The sequence below is a fragment of the Azolla caroliniana genome, unplaced genomic scaffold (genome assembly GCF_043228905.1).
Source record: "Azolla caroliniana isolate FFs.n. ecotype wild unplaced genomic scaffold, voAzoCaro1.0.p SCAF_8, whole genome shotgun sequence".
Classification (NCBI taxonomy): domain Eukaryota; kingdom Viridiplantae; phylum Streptophyta; class Polypodiopsida; order Salviniales; family Salviniaceae; genus Azolla; species Azolla caroliniana.
In genome coordinates this window covers 17306534-17326727 of record NW_028230443.1, presented here as the reverse complement: position 1 = coordinate 17326727, position 20194 = coordinate 17306534, and the positions used below count along the sequence as shown (strand labels likewise).

The 20194-nt window shown below is 38.2% G+C and overlaps 1 long non-coding RNA gene and 6 other non-coding genes across 7 annotated transcripts; 4 read left to right on the top strand and 3 right to left on the bottom strand.

Annotated features, from left to right (window-relative positions):
• Positions 1–4241: 4241 nt before the first annotated feature.
• Positions 4242–4363, bottom strand: LOC147861144 (U5 spliceosomal RNA). Its single transcript, XR_015530171.1, has one exon. It is a non-coding gene; the product is annotated as a U5 spliceosomal RNA (small nuclear RNA).
• A 793-nt stretch (positions 4364–5156) lies between these two features.
• Positions 5157–7002, top strand: LOC147861143 (uncharacterized). Its single transcript, XR_015530163.1, has 2 exons — positions 5157–6180; positions 6386–7002. It is a non-coding gene; the product is annotated as an uncharacterized LOC147861143 (long non-coding RNA).
• A 2540-nt stretch (positions 7003–9542) lies between these two features.
• On the top strand, positions 9543–9664 carry LOC147861142 (U5 spliceosomal RNA). The gene has a single exon (XR_015530172.1). It is a non-coding gene; the product is annotated as a U5 spliceosomal RNA (small nuclear RNA).
• A 630-nt stretch (positions 9665–10294) lies between these two features.
• On the top strand, positions 10295–10416 carry LOC147861141 (U5 spliceosomal RNA). Its single transcript, XR_015530177.1, has one exon. It is a non-coding gene; the product is annotated as a U5 spliceosomal RNA (small nuclear RNA).
• A 692-nt stretch (positions 10417–11108) lies between these two features.
• On the top strand, positions 11109–11231 carry LOC147861140 (U5 spliceosomal RNA). The gene has a single exon (XR_015530184.1). It is a non-coding gene; the product is annotated as a U5 spliceosomal RNA (small nuclear RNA).
• A 4069-nt stretch (positions 11232–15300) lies between these two features.
• Positions 15301–15420, bottom strand: LOC147861139 (U5 spliceosomal RNA). The gene has a single exon (XR_015530188.1). It is a non-coding gene; the product is annotated as a U5 spliceosomal RNA (small nuclear RNA).
• A 1539-nt stretch (positions 15421–16959) lies between these two features.
• LOC147861138 (U5 spliceosomal RNA) lies at positions 16960–17084 on the bottom strand. The gene has a single exon (XR_015530190.1). It is a non-coding gene; the product is annotated as a U5 spliceosomal RNA (small nuclear RNA).
• Between the last annotated feature and the right edge of the window lie 3110 nt (positions 17085–20194).

The following is a 20194-nucleotide window of genomic DNA, read 5'->3' as shown; positions in this document are numbered from 1 at the left end:
CGGTAGACTGATGGTTGGTTCGAGAACATATGGATGGAAAGAGGACGTGGTCGGGCTAGGTGCCGACAGTGGTTGTGACTCGGCGGGTGGTGGATTTCTTGAAGTGTTGGATTGTAACTCTCGTAATGATTCCCGAAGGATTTCATTCGCGAGCTAAAGTTGTTGCAAGGTTGCCATGACTTGGTTTAGGTTGTCGACAGAGCTGGACATGGTAGCAAGAAGAGGAGAAGGTGAACAAACTGTCACGGACAAGTATAATAGAGCAGAGCGAAGACAAGATTAGAAAACAAGAGAGAGGAAAAGAACAAGAACTCAACCTATAGAATCCATAACTGGTGTTGTTCACCTTGATTAGAATCAAGGTGCATCTAAGTATTTATACAAAAAGGTAGGGCTATGTAAGCTAGCTAGAAATAGAGTATGCATGACGATGCATGCAATAGAGAATGCATGAGAATGTGTGCAAGCTAGAAATGAGGATGCATGCAAACTAGGAACGTCCAATATTCAATCTATATTACATGAAGTTGGATTTGGTATAAGGATGCATATGTAGTTCAGTTGGTAGGATTGTCCAATAGAGACCACAAGGTCTTGGGTTCAATCTTTACCTTCCTCCATAGCATATGTCTATGATAGTCTTTTGTTCTTTTGATTTGATTTGATATTGCAAGAAGTAATCATGCCAAATTTTGATTCGATATTCTGTTTCTTTTGTTTTCTTTTTTCTTTTTCTTTATTTATAAATAGATAATATTTACAATTATGACCCTTGAATTGGTAATGGTCCACCGACCATCACCAGGGTAGTCTAGAATGTTCTAGACCTAGAATATTCTAAGAAGTTCTAGGATATTCTAGAATGTTCTAGACCTAGAATATTCTAAGATGTTCTAGGATACTCTAGAATGTTCTAGAATGTTCCAGAACATTTACAATAGTCAATCTATTACAAGAAGTAGCTTTTATTATTTCATATGATCATATGCTATCTTAATGGTTAGGTTCTTGTTTATAGTTTGACTTTACTCTTGGTGGTGACTTCTTGTACTTTTGTAGTTACCATGTTTACAATTGGTACTTTTCCTTTGTCTTTCGTCGAACATTGATTTGCATAGTGTCCATCTTTCCTGCAAATGTCGCAATTTGGTACTGTCACCCCACTAGATTCTCCATTCTCATAACACGATTGTTGAACATCTTGCGGTTCTGGCTCATCTCGGGCTTTAGAACTGTATTGGAATTGTTGAGATGCCTTGGGTCTTCTATTATCGTAGACCCGTCTATCGTCATGGAATCGGTGATTAGTTTGTCTATTGTCATCATTTCTCCTCTGGTCATAGGATCTCCTATCATCCTGATATCGATGTCCTTTGTAAGGGCGTCGATCATTTCTATCATACCTTGGTGAATAGTCGCGGTTGTAACTGTTACGACTATCCCTCTTGTACTCATCCTGGCCGTCATCTTCTCGCTATTAATCATTATATCGATCCTCTGGTCAATAATCATCTCGTCGATTTTGATCTGACTGATAACGATCATCATATCTTGGCCGATCATCATCCTGAAACCGGTGCACCTGTCGATTCCTATCCTCTTGGCGATCATCATGAGGTTGTATCTGGTGTACTAGAGCCGCGACTTTGTTACAGAGGCAACAAACTATCTCTTTACAATGACAATTCTTTGCATCTATCAATGATTTGCCCTAGTTGTATTTATACTAATACAACTTTAGGGCTATTTATAATTCTGGCCCAACATAGGTGCGACAAAACATATTTACAAATATGGCCATTTTCAGATGGTTCACCCAGATCCAATCTCTCTTCTTCATCGGATCCAAACTTATCCGACTCCTCCTTTCCATTCGGCTCGATCTCCTTCGAAGCTGGTTCTCCGAACTCCGATACGGCTCGTGCTTTCTTCCCATTCGGAGGGACTTGTTTCCCAACAAACTCCCCGTTCACTCCGTCATGGCGTGCTTCGTCAATATGACTCGTCTCTGGCACGTGTCCAGCTTCTCTGCCGACAACACCTTCGTCAGCATGTCCGATCCGTTCTCCGTTGTGTGTATCTCCTCTAGATGTGTTTGGTCCTCGAGCGGTAGGCAACATTCTTCGCAAGGTGGATGGCACTTAGGTTGTCAGGGTAGAGTCAAAATTCTTCCTGCCAAATCCCCAACTCTCCGATGAACTCCTTCATCCAAATTATTTGTCAGCTTCTACAACAGCCATATACTCCACTTTCGTGGTCAATAACACCACAGCCTTCTACAACCTCGACTACCACGAGACAACTCCCCCTACATAAGTCATTACGTATTCATACGTAGATCGGCCGGTATTGTCATCAGCCGACATGTGTGAATCAGCCGGCTGGTCTCTTTGTTCGGTCCCGGATGATGTGCATTCCCAAGATCTGCCTTGTCGGACCATATCCTTCATTGAGAATGACCTACTCAAGACCTTCTTCAGCATTCCGATCTTGATATGGTTCTGTCCAACAATCAACATGTCGTCCACGTATAGTAGGAGGATGAGGAAATCTCCTTCGTCGAAATTCTTCACAAACACACAGTGGTCGACTTGTGTCTTGTGGTACCCTTGGTTGGTCATGAAGGATTCAAACTTCCGGTACCATTGACCGAGAACCTACTTCAATCCGTAAAGGCTCTTCCTCAACCAACATACTAGGTTCTCCTTTCCCTTTTCGATGAATCCTTCTAGTTACTGCATACAGATTTCTTCTTCAAGATCACCATGCAGGAAGGTCATCCTAACATCTAGTTTCCCAACTTCAAGGTCCATGCTAGCCGCAATGCTCAGCACCGTCCAGATGGATGGCATCTTTACTACCAGGGCAAATATTTTGTCGAAATCCACTCATTTCTTCCACTGAAAGCCCTTCACCACAATGTAGGCTTTATACCAAGTTGGTGGATTTTCGCCATCTCCCGGTTTTAGCTTATACATCCACTTATTTCGGAGCGCCCTCTTTCCTTTCAGCAACTCTGTCAGCTCGCCCACATTCCTCCAACAAACTCTTCCAAGCCTCACTCTCGTCTCTACCATAGCATAGCCTAGTGCATATACCACACATTGCTCCAATTATTAGAAAAAAGTGAAGATATGGCTTCCCTACCTAATTCTGTATTGCTAGCTCCCAAACTTGTATTTGTAGATTCTAGGATGCTTCTAGTATGTCTTTACCAAAGAAAACAAGAAAAAGCAAGCAATTATAGTCATCTAAAATACAACTAAAGTAGGGAACATATATATCTAAACATCGAGGAAAAAAACATGTCACTAAACATCAAGGTAAAAACCTAACATTTCACATCACGTTTTTTTTAAGTTTAAAAAAAATATTAGCTCTCATTTTTTATTTCCTTGCCATTGATTAACGGAATGCAACACAAAGCCCGACCAAACTCTTCCCAAGACTCCACACACATTCATACATTCGTTAACATACATAAATCCATACAATCATTGATACCTGCACCACATACACATTCATTCGTGCACGAGAGACACATTCATCGATACAATCATTAATGGGTGATCAAGGTTAAATTGATTGGATAAAGAAAACAATTTCAAGGTAATCCCAACATCATGAGACTCACAAAGGCGTACAAATCAATCTAGACTATCATGTCCGAAAGCCACGAATGAGGCTTGGAAAGGGGAGAATCACTATTTCCACTACGATCTCCTTTGTGCTTGGTTGAACATAACAAAGTGGTCTCCTATGTATATGAACTTTACAAAATGATAAATTGCAAAGTCTCAAACCCCAAAAGCGCACTTTACAATTAACCCAAACATTAACTTATCTTATACACGACCTCACCGTTCTAGCCCTCACCGTTCTACTTCTACTTCTACTACATCTAAGCCATCATCATCATAATCATTGTGCTGCAATCACTCAACCCAACTTCAGCTAGACCCACCATGAGCACATACAAAATTACTTGTTTAATACATGACATTATCCAAATACTACTAAACTACTTGTTTAATCCAGAATATGATACATGAATGCTGTAAGATGTATTATTGAGATTGGGATGCGCATCCTATTTAATTTGAGTATCCACTATTGCAGTAGCCATTGCTTTAAGCTTTCCATAATCTCACTAAGACAATCAACAAAGGCTACAATACTCATGTCAGCGAGAAAATTGCAAAACATACACTTTCGACAACTTTTGCAATCATTTACAGTGGGAAGCTCTGTAGAGAGCCTCCCTCCCAAAAATTAGGGTTAGGGCGTTTAATATGGGAGGAGCACACGGTATTCTTTAGTAAAAGGCGAAAGAATAGTTCGCTCTGCGCTCAACCCACGCCATCCCAATGAAGAATTGAAATGCTGCTGCCTTCAATTTATAGCCCTACAGATATCTTGCCTTTGTATGTGGGATTCGTAAAATACGAGTCCTCTTCTTCACGCACACACCTTATTCTTATTCATTGTTTCGTAGGATTACATTTCGGGCTAACCCCCAAAGGGCTTTCTATAGTTTTGACATGGAAGAAACTCCAACTCGAATCCCCCACAAATTCCTTGATGTCCAAATGTTGCCCAACACCATTTTCTTGAGACTGGTAGTGTTATTTTCCACAACTCATGAACTAACAAAACGTTTTTAGATTACCATGGAAAACTAACATATCCTCATGCTCTACAAAAATCCTTAGCCAAGTGATAAGAATCTAAGGACTCCATTGCTACTTTGTAATTTCTCACATATGCTTTCGAAAATAGGAAAACTCGATGATTGAGGTGGATTAACGTGGGCCTAAGGGAGTATGAGTCAATCTACAATCTCGTGTGACCTTCGAATAGGGCTTGGCAATTGAGGGGAGGGGGGATGACTATTCCATCACAAATTCGCTTACTTTTAGTTGGGCATAACATAAATGGTGGTATTCCATGCATGTCAAACTCACAAAGTTTCAAACACTATATGTGAGGTTGTACACTATACACATTCTAAAATATAGAGCACGCTTGACCATTAACCCAAACACTAATTCGCCTTACCATTCCAAAGAGTAAACAAGAATAATGAAAACTTTACATTGAAAGATCTATACCTCCACATAAACCATAACCTCGAACCTTTAGGTTTATCCATAGCTCCTTGCAGGGAGTCAAGTTCTTTTCTAGGTGTTATGTTTGGAACTTTATTTCCTCGTTGGCCTTATGGATTATTTGGAAAGCAAGGTGTTCTAAAATATATAATGATGAAGATACTAATGTTGTGGATCAAGTTAAATCTTTCTGGGAATTATTGGTAAATATAGTTAAAGGTGAATATGATAGCTATAAGGGTTGTGGAAATGGGCCTAACCGGAAAAGAAAGCGACTTAGAAGAGTCTGGTCAACCATTCCTATTTTTTTGGATGCAACAGGGGAAGATGTAAAGTGGAATTATGTTCCACCTCGATGGTTGTTTCCGCCACCAGCGCCATTTATATTGAACACAGCCGTTTAGGATGAGTGCGTGAGGAAAGTGTAAACTGTTTTTGTGTTGTAAATACAGGTTTTCCACGGACATTGGCAACAAGCTAATCGACGAGAGGGCTGATGTGGAAAGAAGGAAGAATGTGTAAGAGAAAAGGATGGGGTATGGTGGCGGGGTCATAGTCGACAATCGTGAGTGGGTGGGGAATTTTTACACTAATTTTTGTTTTTAATACAGGTTTTTCGTCAACAGTGCAAGATGTTTATCGGCAAGAGGGCTGACGTGGACTGAATGAAGAATTTCTTGTTTTGTGATAAGGATGAGGGAAGATGGTGGGGGGGTCGAAGCCGTCTATCATGAGTGAGGAAACTTTGAGATTAACTGTTTTGTTATTGATACAGGTTTTTTCGTGGACATTGGTCATGACGATAATTGGCTAGATGGTTGATGTGGATTGAACGAAGAAATTTTCTGTGTGAAAGTGATAAGGTTGAGTGAAGATGGTGGGGAGGGTGAAGCCGACTATAACGAGTGGGTGAGAAAATGTTTACACTAATTTTGTGTTGATCAATACAGGATATGCGTGGACATTGCCACCGTGTTAATTGGTGAGATGGCTGATGTCGACTGTATGAAGAATTTCTGTGTTAAGGATGAGTGAAGATGGTGGGGAGGGTGAAGCCGACTATAACGAGTGGGTGAGGAAATGTTTACATTAATTTTGTGTTGATCAATACAGGATATGCGTGGACATTGCCACCGTGGTATTTGGTGAGATGGCTGATGTCGACTGAATGAAGAATTATTGTGTTAAGGATGAGTGAAGATGGTGGGGAGGGTCGAAGCCAATGTGCAGGAGTGGGTGAGGACATGTTTTAACCTAAGTTTTTGTTGATTATACAGGATATGCGTGGACATTGGAACCAGGTTAATCGGTGAGATGGCTGATGTCGACCAAAGGAAGAAATATTTGTGGTGAGGATGAGTGAAGATGGTGGGGAGGGTCGAAGCCAATCATCACGAGTGGGGACTGTTTTGGTGTTGTGTTTTCAACGGCAACAGCCGAGGAAGGTTCAATCTTGCATGGGAAAAGACAGACAAAGATACAAGAGGTTGGACAGATTTATGAGCTTGGAAAGTCAGCTTGAAGAAGACTACGGCCAAGAAGTAGCAGATTACCTCAATGGCTTGATTGGAGAGAGCAGTTTTGTATTACCTAAGTGGTACAAAAGGACATTCACAAGGGAAAATTAAAGGCCAAGGAACGGGAACAGCTATTGGACAACCAGGTGATGGTGAACAACTTTAGTACATGCGGAACCAAATGCAAACATGGAGTTTTTAGACTACTAGCCATGATTACCACCAAGATATGTATTCACTTGGACCGCAGGAATTTGTTTATAGGTTGAATATGGGTATACTAAAGAGCTTTAGTATATGTGGAATCACATTCAGCCAATGTTGGCTGCAACATGATGTTTTTAGAGGCCATAACAAATGCCATCATTATTTGGTCCCTTTTTTACGATATATACTTATGGAGTGGAAACTATTATGTACAATTTGTAGATTGCCTTTGGCATTGTTAATTTTAATACCAATGGAGCATATTTTTTATGGAAACCTTGTAGATTGTCATCCCTTTTCTTGGAGTATCTATTGAGGGAAAGCAAGGGAGGGAGATGGGATATAGAACGACCTTTTGTTATAGATGGAATTTGTTTAGGGGGAAAGGCTCATGGACCCCTATGTTGTTGAGTGGTCAACCTATCTATGCCTATGGTATCTTAACTTGCAATGTACAATCATCCCATGAAAATGGTCTCTTCAGCATAGCTTTGGGTTGAACACATATGGGGGAAAGTCTCATAAACCCCTATGTTGTTGAGTGTTCAACCTATCCATGTCTATGGTTACCTAACTTGCAATGTACCATCATCCCATGAAAATGGTGTCTGTGGGCATAGCTTTGGGCAGAATAGCATAACACAATCAACAAATTATACTCCTACCTTAATCCTCAGCTTTCATTTCAATTACAACAGGGAGATTCAATGGGTCAATAAAAATGATGGATATGGTGGCAAACATTCCTCTTAATTCATCCAACATTCACAATTCATAAACTTATAATAGGCATCATGTATCGACACACATTCTATAACAACCATCAACTCACAGAGAGATGTGAGTTGGTCTCACACATGTGTCACATAATGTTAAAATAAACAATAATAAAAGAATAAAAGAAATAAATAGCTATAGATATTAAATGATATGGTGCCTCATCGAAGAGATACCTAAAGAGACATTGTGTCTCGTCATAAACACTACTTGAATGGAATTGACACACTTGTTGCATCATTGTACATTTGTTGAATTGAATGGAATGAATATGCTAAGTTTATACAAAATCTATCATATATTCTATTCATATACTCCTACACATATAATCTCCAAAAAAAATCTTGGTTTCTTGATAGATAATCCCTCTACTAGGGAATATTTTGGCAGCAAGGAAACTGAAACAACTTGATGGAGATCAAACAAATAATGGAACATATGTATGTGTTTAAGTAGATACGTGCAAAAAGTGCTCTCGAATCAGCCCTTCTTCTAGTACGTATACGTACATGTTTGTGTGTGTGTATGGTGATCATGGTTACTGGTACAATTAAGACATCTTCTGGGATGTATATGTATAATTACGCAAGTGGTCGTAAAATGATTACAATGCTCGCAATACCTATATGCATTGGATCACACACTCTATTGTGCAACTATGATAGTAGCAATATCAGTGGTTCGCCTAGTGACAAAACGAGTAGGGCATGTGAGCATGGCGGCAAAGTGTATTACTTAGGATAGGATTGTAGTGTTTTTTACACATTTTTTACTATAATTGTTTGTTTCTAGGGGGGGAAAACAAAAGAGAGATAGATAGACGAGGAATGACAAATTTTATCATTTATAAAGGAAGATCACAACGGTGACCCATGTATGTGATTATTTATTGAATGCCCAAAATCTATCATTGAATGGATGGATATAGAAATAGGTAGGGAGGCCATGTATAGTGAATAGGAGTAGTGTTGTTTGTTACATGAGCTAGGCTATGTTATATAGTGTGGCAGAGAGGAGAGGGTGGAAGAGTTTGTTCACAAAATGCGCACTATAGAGAGACAATTGGGTTTCTGCATTAAACGCATGTTATTTATGGAGGAACAGAGTGACGAGGTTAGTGAGTGGATGGATGAGGGGGGCAACATAACACATTGTTGAATTGAATTGGAAAGAATCGGAGAGGGTATTGTTCAAAGCGGGAAATCGCGAGGGAGAAGTCGTAAATTTGCAGAAAGAAAGAAAGAAAAAGTAACAAACCTTCAATTAACTGATTGACAAAGAAGACGAATGTTTCTCTTTTGAGAGACACATGCGTGGAAGTATCCTTATTCATTGTTGTAGGAGATGTGTGGCTTCCTTCGAATATGTATGGATGTGTGTTGCACGATATTTGCATATCTAACTCTTCTTCCCTTCATCCATGGCCACAAACCCTACTCACCCTAACCCCAACATTCCTTGCTCTGTTAAAACTTTGTCTCTTCTCAACTATGTCATTGACAAGCCGTATGATCCCAAGAGATGCATTGCGCTTCTTTGTGTTCTTCGATCTTGCGTCGAGAAAAAGGTAGGTTCAATATATCATCGTCTTCCTCTTCTTCTAATTTTTAAGATAAGCCAACAAATTATAGATTTGGAAGATTGTCTGTCTGCACACACATTTGAATGTTGATTCGAGAGCTTGCAAAGATCATTTTGAAGAGACAAATGATGAAAAGTGACATAATAAAAACCAACACAATTGCGAAATAGTAAAATGTTAGAAAGGATCATGTGATTTTGCATTGAAAGAGATAATATAATGGGATCATGAAGAATAAAGTAACTACTAACAAGGCAGTAATTGAAGTTGTGGTATACATCCCACATAGAAAGGCAAGATGACTCCAAAACCTATAAATCAAGACATCGGATGTTGGTTGACTTCATTGGGATGGCGTGGGTTGAGCACAGAGCGAACTATTCTTTCGCCTTTTACTAAAGAATACCGTGTGCTCCTCCTTCCATAAACGCCCTAACCCTAATTTTTGGGAGGGAGGCTCTTATTTGAGTTTCCCATCATAAAATGAAATAACAGAAGTATATCATCAACGTTTAAATACTACTTGAGGATTTAGTAGTATATGATTGGATTATTTCCAAACAACTTCGAGAAGTATATCATTGGAGTATTTCCAAACAACTTCTTTTTTGTGCCTTCACAAAGAGATTAAGCTTACTAGTTGGGTTCCATCAAATTCATCCTTCATGATGAAGCATATCTAGTAGATCAATGATATTTTGCTTGTAAGTTGTAATGAACCTCATTCCTTAAGTAATGAAGTGTCATAGACAAATACATATTGTGAAGATAAGCCAACAAACTATGGATTTTGAAGATTGTTTGCACATACATTTACACACACTCATCTATATTTACATTTGAATGTTGATACGAGAGCTTGCAAAGATAATTTTGTACAGACAAATTACGAAAAGCAACATAATAAAAGCCAACACAATTGTAGAATGGTAAAACTTAGAAAAGATCATGATTTTGCATTGAAAGAGACAATACAATCGGATCATGAAGAATAAAGCAACAAGGCAGTAATTGAAGTTGTGTGGTATACATCCCACATAGAAAGGCAAGGTGACTCCAAGACCTATAAATTAAGACATCTGATATTGGTTACCTTCATTGGGATGGCGTGGGTTGAGCACAGAGCGAACTATTCTTTCGCCTTTTACTAAAGAATACCGTGTGGTCCTCCTACCTCAAACGCCCTAACCCTAATTTTTGGGAGGGAGGCTCTCCTTTGAGCTTCCCATCATAAATTAAAATGAAAGAAGTATATCATCAACGTTTAAATGCTACTTGAGGATTAAAAGAAACCGGTCTTAGGAATCATTTTTAAGGAGTGAGATTGTGGGATCTATAGCACAATGTTTATTGAAGTGAAATCATGGATATGTAAATTGAATGGGGATTTATCCCAATCTCAAAGATCAATTCTGTATATGATATAATGTATGATGGATTAAACTAGTTAATTTAGTATGTGGGTAAAGCCATGGATTAACAAGTCATTTAGTATGTGATCATGCATATTGCGATCGAATTATCAAAATATATTTAGAATAACACAAAGGATGATAGAAGGTATTATTATTTTCCTCGGGAATGTGAGGTTTTTGGTGTTATTGATCTATAATTTGCACATACATGTACACACACTCATCTATATTTACATTTGAATATTGATACGAAAGCTTGCAAAGATCATTTTGGACAGACAAATGACGGGACGCAACATAATAAAAACCAACACAATTGCTAAATAGTACAACGTTAGAAAGGATCATGATTTTGCATGGGAAGAGATATGATACAATTGGATCATGAAGAAAAAAGCAACCAGAAACTAACTGAAGTAATGGTATATACATCCCACATAGAAAGGCAAGATGACTCCAGGAGCTATAAATTGAAGATATGTGTTATCTACGTTTCATTGGAATGGAGTGTGTTTAGCACAAAACGAAATATTCTTTTGCCTTTTACTAAAGAATACCGTGTGCTCCTCCTACCTCAAACGCCCTAACCCTATTTTTTTGGGAAGGAGGCTCTTATTTGAGCTTCCTGTTGTAAAATCATTTAAAGGAATTATCTTGTTAGCATTTTGGATGAGATTGTGCAGTTTATAGGACAGTGTTTATTGAAATAATGGATAAATAAATTGTATGGCAATTCATCCTAATCTTAAATATAGTTTGTGGATAAGATCAAAGGCATGGATTAAAGTTTAAACAAGTCATTTAGCATGTGGTCATGAATAATGCGAGATTGAATTATCAAGATAAAATTAGGATAACACAATGGATGATACAAGATATCCTTTTTTTCTTGAGGGATGTGAGGTGATGCTACTAGGTTTTTGATGTTATTGATATGTTGATCCACATTGGAAGGCATGCAAACATAAGTAGATATTCAAAGAGAGTAGGCAATTGTATCTATGTAACTAATTATTTCTAGTCTTCGAACACAGTCCATTTGTAACAAAGACCATCACCTTACAACGACAAAACATATCTTGATGATTACTGACTTTGATAGCTTAGACAGTTGGCTTACAACAAGATGATTTGGTTGTTATGTACTCCGTTTTTTCTTTATCTCATCCTTTGATGTGAATTTGAGGTGATATGATGACAAAGTAGATCGTTTGCAATTTTGTGCTTTTTCATATTTAAGACTATTAGTGCATTGTGTTTGGTTATGGGGCCACTGGTGGCATGTGAGGGGAAATCCAACACTACATCAATGGTTGATATCCATACCCCTGATAAATCATATTGTTGCATGGCACATAATAGAATTGATGACCAAAATCTTCTCCCTATTATCATGTTTTGAGGCCAGTTAGAAAGAGCTCATGAGAGAATGACGACAAAAACAACCAATCTAGAGGTCATTCAAGAAAACAATGAGAAGATCATGTGCACAAGACATTGATGTTTTCCTTTGCAAAAATACATCGAGAACAAACTCTTCAATTATACACCAACCCCTCAATCCAAGCAACATCCATGGCATTGTTCTATATACAATATAAGTTAATGAAGGATGAAAAAATTCCGTGTAAAACTAGAATTAGTGTAGCCAAAGTAGCCAAAAACTTTCATTCAAAATAGAATTATTGTTATCATACATTACGGTGTTAGACCAAATGCGAGTTCAAGCGGAACCACAGGGAGACCCTTAAGTGCAAGAAGGAAAGGAAGTATAAGAGAAGGAAGACACAAATCCAAATCACCAAATCAAAGCACGGAGACGAATTCCAACACAACTTTTCGTAGAAAAACTAAATTTTGTATGCGGATACTTATTAGAAAGCTCTCTAGAGAAGCTTCCCAATGAGCTATAGAACGTCGAAATTGGATGTCTAAGTAGAAAGATATGACCGAAACACCTTACACAACCAACCCTAAAATGACAAAGAAGGAAGAACCCGTCCCCCATTATACAACGACTTAGGGATTGCTTTTATACTACAAGCCTAAATGTGCACACCACGAAAAGCCCTTATGTAGGTTCTCCATATAAATTTAAATAATAATTTTCTAATAACAATAATACTAAAAGAAAAACTCGAATCGGATTCTAAGTTTGATTCAATGAGCTGGATTAGGTGGATCTCAAAGGAGTATTGTGTCCTTGTAACCCCTTGTGTAGTAATCACCATTTCGTTGGCTGCTGGACAAGTCGGAACACGCAATTGGATTTGGGGTAAGTGTCGAGTCGGACCTATGCTGATGTTCGAGACTACTTTCAAACACTAGAACCCAATCACCTTTAATCGGAACAGTCCATAGCTGATGTCTTCTATCAAATCAGACTTTATTCTTCAGTTGGACTTGTTGTTTCCTAGCAGCTTCAACAAGATCCTCTTTCTTGTTTTCTAACTAACGAATCTGAACATCCAATAAATCTTCATATTCCATCTGATTTCCCATAGTAAAAACTCCCCAAGTAGGAATCGTTCACTCCATTGGCATAATTGGCTTCTAGCCTAGAAGTAATTCCGATGGCATAAAACCTGTAACAGAGTTGTGAGTGCGTTTGTTAGCCCATAGAGCATAAGGTGGCATGTCAAGCCACATTGCAATTCGACCATCACAAGCTTTGACCAATACTTTCACAATTGGACTATAGCCTCTTTCCACTTTGCCATTTCCCTCTGGGTTACATGCAAAAGTCAAGGTCAGTGGGATCCCGAATCTCTCAAAGAACATTCAAGTCTCATCCAAATCAAGCTCTCCACGATCTGCTACAATTTGCCCAACATTACCATATTTGCAAATCACATCTTGCAACAAAAAATTCAGAACAATCACCAAAGCAATCAAACTAACGATTAGGTGTCATACATGATATGGTGTCTCTATCTTGTCTCCCAACTAGGAGAGAGTCCCATATCTGAGTGTGACTAACCAATGGACCAATTCCCAGGTCCAAAAGGGGCGATGGATTGTCCCAACCCTGTCCCATACCACCAGGGGATTACCCAACGGCTAGCCACCAAACAGCTAGTCCTAATGACCATCTTCGGCCTCATTCTAGCTATTCCTTATCCTTCGATTCGTTTTTCAATTGTTTTCTCAAGGAGTTTAATGGCTCTTGCTTCCTCACTATGTTTTGGAGTTGTCCCAACTCGTATTGATTCACCTAGGCTTGTCCCAACTCCGAGTTTTGGTTTTGTCCCAAATTTGGGATTACAGTAAATGTCTTGAATTGTAAACTTAAAATAAGGGCATTTTTGTTCCAAGTTTGTTTCCATTCACATGTTCTTTGAAAATAGGGACATAACACTTCATATCAAAGAAAGGAACGAGAAGTAGAGGGGAGAAAATACCGAAGAAGTAGAGAGGAAGTGGATGGGAATCAGAATTTGAGGCGATCGAGAAGCCACAAAAGGGAGGGAGCCTTGTGGAGATCACAATTTCACAAATGGCTGAAATCTTGATGGAGTAAATTTAATGAAGGGAGTGATGCTCACCAAGGAGGAGAAGCCCGACTATGAGAGATATTTAAGCTAGTCCCCCAAAGGAGTATGTACGTAGGGATGTTGGAGTCCTCATACTAAAATTTAAATAGGTGGATCCACAACATGGAAGGCTATCTAGAGTAGTGTCGGGGGAAGCCACAAGCATCAAGTTTGTACCTCGAGGACAATGACTATAACTTGTACCTTTTGGTGAAGAGGAGGAACCCCTCCAAGGTCTAGGAAGATTTTAAGCCACCGATCAGGGGGAGTATTTTATCCCACCAAATGAACCGTTTTTGATAAGGAACGGATGGAGAATAACTTACGAGTTCGGGAAACTTAAGAGTTATATTTCTACGCATAGAAAATTGATGTTCCAAATAATTGACATGAGAAATTTTGATAGGTTGCAAGGTTTTCTCTACGGGTTGTAGCCTTCGGTGCGGAAGGAATTAGAATTAGAATTTTTATCGTCCATAAAGAGACCAAATTTGACCTATGGGACCTAACAAATCTAGAGGAAGCAATCCAAGTAGCGAAGCGCATGGGTGATTGGGAGGTTGCTCAATACAAGAAAGACACCTTGGAGAAAAGAGGCATTATAAGGACAATTCATCAAACAAAGAAATGGAGCATCAAGTGCCCCATGTGGAAGCAAGTCAAGGGAACAAGTCACTCCCACTTTTTACGAACTTTTTAACATCGTTATTAGTATCAATCATACTGCATATGTATATGAATGCTCAACTAACTCTTGCTTGCTAATTTCAGAAACCAATTGCAACCTATACTACTTCAATTGCAACCTATACTACTTCAGAACGTACTTAGGTGGAGTAAGATGTTACTTGAAATGTCTATATATTTTAATGTGCTACATCTTATTGTCGGGTTGTTGACCATTAAACGGTGTTCAATGAACAAAAGCCCAATATTGTAAGAAAAGGAAAAGTGTTAATGAAACTTAAAAAAGGAAAAGACCACCCTATTTTGACAACTTAACAAGCAAATAATTAAAGCTAAATAGAGACATATTAGGCCAACATATATACCTATATAAACTATCATACAATTTACTCCTAAGTTGAGCAAGGTTACATTGGGAAGCTCAAACCAAGGTTATGGATCTCAATTTGATTTTATAAACATTTTACATTGGCAAGCTCAAACCAAAGCCTCCCACCCAAAAATTAGGGTTAGGGCGTTAGAAGTAGGAGGAGCAAACAGTATTCTTTAGTAAAAAGCGAAAGAATAGTTCACTCTATGCTCAACCCACGCCATCTCATCCATGTTTACAAACACAAGTGTCTTCAACTTATACCCATGAAGTCAACTGGCCTTTGTATGTGGGATGAATAAACCATAACACCTCTAATATCACAAATTTGAAATCATTTTAAAATGACTCGCATCTTATTATACGCAACTTCGTCTCACTTTATTCTGTGGCATATATACTACACTTTGGATGGTCAAAAAATGAATTAATGATGTTTTAATCACATGGTACCATTGAATGGGTGTTGAACAACTTAGTCTCTTTTTATGTTTCACGATGTCATTAGTAGACAAGGTTTGATGTTTATTGCTAAAAGGCGCATATGGGTTGAATGAAGACATTGACAGAAATCTCATTAAGTACTTCATTTTGCGTCATCATGCGTATGTATAATAGGAAGTTGAGGGTTGTATTTTTGTTGTCAAAAGTTATGTGCACCAATGGACTATTGATCTAATCCAAGCTTTGTTCTCTCAATCAATTCGTTGTAGAAAAAACACTCAATACAAAACCTCAATCAACATTATGATTTTAATTTAATACCTTATGCTAAGGCATAGTTTGTGCATAACAGATAAACTTAACAAAATCAATGTAGTTGATTGTTGCAAAAAGTACAAGTAGTACTCTCGACTCAAGATGTATTTTTGTGGATCATTTTTTTTAGTTCTAAAGAAGAGATTGTTTATGAGTAAAGGATATATTAGCCTTGTGTTCTCATGGTTATTTATGCATTTAGACAACATCTACTTTCATTCAAAAAATTAGTCATCCTTAAACAGATGGTATGACTAAACATTTGCATTGAATACCAGAGCATCTATTTCCCGAATATATATATCAATGGCAAGAAATAAGCTAAACGGGTTATTTAATCCTTTTAGACTTTGAGTATAACAATGTTGAAAACATGTGTCCATGAGTTTTTGCCCATTCATCACATTAGTGTGGTGTCTGAACTTGATGAGTGATCAAGTTTTGATTGGATAAAATAACAATTTCAAGGTAATCCCAACTTCATGAGAAACATAAAGCCTTGCATATCAATCTAGACTATCATGTCTAAAAGCTATGATTAAGGCTTAGCAATGGAGAATCACTATTTCCATTACAATCTCCTTTGCTCTTGGTTGAGCATTACACTACTAATCTTATGTGGATATGAAGTATGCATGCCAAATTGCAAATTCTCAAACCCCGAAAGCCCACTTTGCACATTAACTTGCCTTATACATGCCTCACCAATCTACTACTTCTACTACATCCATTATGCCACAAGTAATCACCATGACCAATTCAATCCATCATGAGCACATACAAAATTTTACTTCTTTCGTGGATACTATTGAACTTATAGTTCAATCCATAACATTATCATATATGAACGTTGCATGCAAGGTGTTTGATTAAGACCGCAGTGCCCATACCATTGAATTTGAATATCCAATATTTCAATAAGGATTACCTGAAGCTTTCCATAATCCAACATCCTCCAAATGAAACATAAGCTTTTGACTTTTTCTCTACATCATTTATAATGGGAGGCTCAATTCAAAGCCTCCATCCCAAAAATTAGGGTTAGGGCATTTATAAAAAGATGAGCACATGATATTCTTTAGTAATTTAAGGCAAAAGAATAGTTTGCTCTATGCTCAACTCACACCATCCCAATAAAACTATATAGCAGCTAATGTCTTCAACCCTAAACCTTAGTTTTTTATGTGGGATGTATAAAATATGATTCCTCTTTTTCACCCACACACCGTATTCTTATTGATTGTTTCGTAGAAATACATTTCTCAATAACCCTCGAGAGGCTTTCCTTTATGTCCAACTACCACTCAACACCATTTTCTGGAGGATACTTTTGACAACTCATGAACCCAAAAAATGTTTTTAGATTACCATGGAAAACTAAACAAAATGTAAAGAATCAAGTGTGATTCTATGCAACGGAATAGATTAGAGATGTGTGTTATGTGTGTGTGAAAGAGGAGTGAGGAGAGACACAAGATAGATCGGAAAATAGAATAATCAATATGTATATTGACAAGGAGTAGAGAATAGCAAGTACAAAGATAATAACATTACATGGAAGATTAACAGACCGTTACAAAGTAGGAGGAGGGTGCTTTATATAAGGTCACCCTCTCACTATACCACTCACTCACTCTCTAGCAACTATAGAAGCTCATGTGTCATGGGGAATGTGGAAACTCATTAGTTTAAAAGTCATGGTGACCTTTGACCTTTCAGTATGTATACATTCTCAAAAAGGTGTGTTCACACACTAGACTTAAGTTGAGTTTGATTCTCACACAAAAAAACCTTAGCCAATTTATAAGAATCTAAGCAATCCCTAAGCCAAGTGATAAGATATGAAACACTTCATGATTTAGGAGGATTAACGTGGTCCTGAGATAATCCCCACATCATGAAAAACAGAAGTGCTTCCGGGTCAATCTACATGTGCAAAACCTTTGAATAAGGTTTGGCAATTTGTTGGGTGCAACATAAATGATGGTGTTCCATGCATGTCAAACTCCAAAGTTCAAACCCTATATGTCATGTTGCACACCATACACATTCATAAACATAGAGCACACTCAACCGTTAAGCAAAACATTAATTCACTTTACCATCTACCGTAAAGAACAAACAAGAATAAAGAAAACTTTACATTGGAAAATCTAAACCTCCACATAAACCATAACCTCCAACCATTGATCTTAACCATGGCGATTGTCGTCCTTTTCTTTGCAGTATCTGGTTAGTGAAGGCAAGGGAGGTAGGTAGGTTGTAGAAGAACCTTTTGTTATAGATGGAATTTGTCTATTACATTCTTGCATTGTCGTGATATGGCGGGGCCGAAGGTGGGAAAGTGGCTAGAAAGAGGATAAAGAATGGAGTGAAGGCATCTGTGAAAATGTAAAAGAGGGAGAATGTGTAGCATGTGGGAAAATGAGCAAGAAAGGGGAGCCACAATATGCAAATATAAAATTATTTAAAAAATTAATACGAGTGAATGGTACTAGTTAAAGCCTTTTAATGTGTGTAGGAGGTGCAGAGTTTGATTCTCTACTAGAGCGGCTGCATTAAAAGGGACATTTTATATGAGAGAATTGGACATTTGCTTTTATATGGGGGAAATGGACATTTGCATTGAATGCAAATGAGGCGGATCCCTCTTCAGACATGGGGGGGGAGGGTTTATTTTGGGTCTTCTTTCTTGGTTTTTCTTTCTTCTTGGTTCATTCTTTGTTTTGTTGGTCTTCTTTGGCATTTTTTTTGTGAGCTTGGGAGTGTTCATCTTTGTCTTCTCCGAGCTCACATTGAGTCTCCTTCAAGTTCATCTAGGGGAGTCTCCTTTGAGCTTCGTGGAGTCTCTTTTGAATTGGGGTCTTATTTGAGCTCTCGTGGAGTCTCCTAAGCTTTGAGTTCGTGTGGAGTTTTCTTCGTGTTGCATGGGGCCCTCTTCAATTTTGTTTTCTTCTTCGACTCCTTTTTTCTAGGGTTTCGTCACTTGAGTGGAGCAACGAGGAGGCGGCAAGCTAGCACATCGGTCATTGTAAAGAATTGATGGTGATTCTGTGCAATGGTATAGGTTAGAGATGTGTTGTGTGTGTGTGTGTGTTTGAGAAGAGGAGAGGAGAAAGACACAAGATAGATAGTATGAAAAAAATAGAATACTCAAGAAGATGTATATTACAAAGGAGATTAACCGACATGTCACAAAGTAGGAGGAGGGTGCTTTATATAGTCACCCTCTCTCTTCATTAACTACAGAAGCTAATGGGTCATGGGGAATGTGTTGTGTGTGTGTGTGTGTTTGAGAAGAGGAGAGGAGAAAGACACAAGATAGATAGTATGAAAAAAATAGAATACTCAAGAAGATGTATATTACAAAGGAGATTAACCGACATGTCACAAAGTAGGAGGAGGGTGCTTTATATAGTCACCCTCTCTCTTCATTAACTACAGAAGCTAATGGGTCATGGGGAATGTGGAAACTCATTAGTTATGTGTCATAGAATATGATTCTATGACACATATTTAATGCTACAAAAGTAGTGGTGAATTTTGACCTTTGAGTGTTCATACACTTTCAAGGGTATGTTCACACACTAGACTAGGTTGAGCTTGATTCTCAACAGTTATTCGTGGGAGGACGGAGTGGCACAAGAACTCTACCCCGATTTAAGGGATCATAGCCATCAAAGGTAGTTGTGATTTCGGCGACCCACTGGACTTGCCTACACTAGAAGCTTCACTCCCATCATTTTATATCTCTAACTATCTCTCACTCGTGGTTAACTTGAGGTTGCCCCTTCCCCCCCTCATAACTTGTAGACCTCTATTTTTTAAAATGATTTTTGTTTAATCTAAATATAGAAATTTTGTTCTAAACTTGTGCTCGTTGTGTTAATCACATGTCTAATCTCTTGTTTAAGTGCCCACGACGGTTTAGTTCACTTAAGCAAAACCCCATGATTCTGTGTTCTATGAGCGTTTACTCCTCATTATGTGTCTCTAACCTTCGTCATCTTTGATTTTTTTGACTTACACCTCCCTTCGTTGACACCTTTCTTTGACTAGTCTTCTCATCGACTAATCGATAAAAGAATTATTCAACTAAAACGTAGTAAAACAATTGTAAATGTGGATAAAACAAAAATGATGGTAGTGTTGGCATAAAAGGCCGACTCCTACTTTGTATCCTTACTAGTGTAAACACGTCCAATAGTTAGGGCTTGACTATATAAGCCCTAACCTAAT